The sequence below is a fragment of the Galeopterus variegatus genome, unplaced genomic scaffold (genome assembly GCF_000696425.1).
Source record: "Galeopterus variegatus unplaced genomic scaffold, G_variegatus-3.0.2 Scaffold526, whole genome shotgun sequence".
In the NCBI taxonomy this organism is placed as follows: domain Eukaryota; kingdom Metazoa; phylum Chordata; class Mammalia; order Dermoptera; family Cynocephalidae; genus Galeopterus; species Galeopterus variegatus.
The window spans coordinates 593,216-595,717 of NW_007726637.1; the positions used below are offsets into that span (position 1 = coordinate 593,216).

At 34.4% G+C, this 2,502-nt stretch overlaps 1 protein-coding gene across 1 annotated transcript in view; it reads left to right on the forward strand.

Moving 5' to 3' along the window:
- The window catches only part of LOC103588139 (ankyrin repeat domain-containing protein 26-like), a gene marked incomplete at its 3' end in the record, with an annotated part of 84,501 nt that overhangs the window by 60,824 nt on the left and 21,175 nt on the right, over positions 1–2,502 (forward strand).

Here is a 2,502-nt window from a genome sequence, read left to right on the forward strand (position 1 = left end):
GTTGATTTTCAACAACTGTGTAGAACGTGTGGTGGTTAGATTGGTATAGTTAGCTTATTCATCATTACAATATGCAATCATTCTTTGTGTCCATTGACCAATATTTGAGCTAATATTCATCATTAACAAATTTTATACTTTTACTAGGGATATCCTACCTTGCTTGGTAATGAGAAAAATGCAAATTCAGCAGCAATGAGTTACCATTTTTTTACATTCATGGTGATACATACTTTATTAAAAAACAATAGCCAGCAAATGTGAGGAAAAAGACTTTTCATACAGTGTTGGTAAATGAAATTGGTAAATCCTTTTTGAAGGGTAATTTAGTAGCATGTATCAAAATGTCAAATACAGTACATCATCCCTGTATCCTAATAGCTTCACTTATGAGCCTAGATCCTACAGGAAAACACCACTTGTGGAAACACATACACACACATGTTACAGGCATTTATTATATATTATATATAAAATGCAATAGGTCTGTATATGTAATATATATAGGGTATATAATATATGTATGTTAAGGCTATTTATTATACCATTGTTGTATCAAAAAGTTGGACATACTCCAAATACCCATCAATAAGGAAGTAAATTGTCATACCCTTAAAGTAATGAGGTATGCAGCCATTAAAAAAAAAATAAGATCTATATGTATTCATTATTCCACAATTAAAGTATATTTAAAGCATTTAGTGTGATGATGCATCTCAAGCAAATTTTGTTAGTATAGTTGTAGTAACTGCTGAGTTTTAAAAGGAAACTACATGCTTCACTGACCTTCCACCTTTTACCAACATAATTGCTAGTTATTGGATTCTCGTTTTTTTGTTCCCAATGCATAAGTGTTCCAGTATTGGACACTCAATCTGAATGTTGCAAAGGGACTGCACATGGGGTCCATACTCCATATAAACATTTCACTGTATTGGGCAAAACCTACTAAAACACATCAAAAGATATTTGATCTACTAAACCAGGGATTGGCAAACTTTTTCTGTCAAGAGGCAGATAGTAAATATTTTATGGTTTGTGGACCATAAGGTCTCTGTTCTTACAGTCTGTAATCTTTCATAGAGAATAAGTAAATAGACATGGATGTGTTCTAATAAAACTTTATTTACAATAACAGACAGTGGGCTGACTTTGCTCTACAGGCACTAGTTTGCTGACCCCTGTGCTATAACCAAGGTGCTGCTAATGCAGTAAATCTTCTTTTTAAAGATACCCTGATGCATACCATTGTCCTTCCTTTTTAAAGATAATACATTTCTCTACACACCACACGATATGTTTCAACAAGTGACCTCATATTATACAATTTACAAAAATTCAATTTATGAAATATTTATTTTCTGCCTTTCTCCCTTTTAGTCCTTTTATAGAATTCAGTATTTTAATATGACTAATTACTTTGTGTATTTGACTAGTATAAAATATCCTAGAGTTCGATGATTTTTATTGAGCAAGACATACTGCCCTTGAAACTTTTCATTCTTTCTGTGGTCTGTTTTTATAAGCATGAGCAAAATGATAATCACCTTATATAATTTATATAATATACAACTAGGATATTTTCAAGCATACAAACATACTACATAATCATTATGCAAGGACTGAAAATACAGTTAAACAAGGAGAAAATTACATCTTCTGTGATCGTGTCAGGTCACTATGATGTCCTTGAAAGAAATGTCTCTACTCACTGATTCACTCTTCCTTCCATTCACTCTTGAACTCACTCCAGTAATTTTCACTCACATCACTCTTCCAAAATTGTTTTTCTCAAAGTTACCAGTGATTTTCCCTTTAATAAACCTAGGCATAATTTCTTAGATCTCATTTTGCTTCACCTGTCAGCAATATTTGGCCCAATAGAAAACTCTTCCGAAACACTTTCCTCACTTGGCTTTGAGGATATCAGTCGCTCACCTGGTTTCCCCCTACTTTTGTAGTCCGTCCATCCGAGTCTGCTTATGTCTCCTCATCTTCCACCTTTGACACATTGACGTTTCCCAGGGCTCATTCTTTGATTTTCTTTGTCATGACGTTTACTACCTTGTATGTGCTGTTGATTTCCAAATTTATAATTCCAGATCTTTCTTTTTAATTTCAGACCTGTATGTCAGACTGCCTACTTGACATCTCTCTTTGGTTAGCAACTGGGTATTACAAACATAACAGGTCCAAAACTTAGCTACTGATGTTCTTCTTCATACGTGCCCCTCATGTAGTCTTTCTGCTTGAGTTAATGGCAGCTCTTCCAGTTTCTCTGTAAAAACCTTGGTATCATCCTTGACTCATCCCTCCTTCCTACACCTCACGTCTAATCTGTCAGCAAATCTGGTCAGGTCTACCCTCAGAATATATCCAGAAGGCAGTCACAGCTTGCATGTGCAAGCCAGCATCGTCTGCTGTCTAGATGAGCATAACAGGCTTCTGAGTGGTTGTCCTGTGTCTTTTTTATTTATTTATTATTTAATTAACTAATTAATT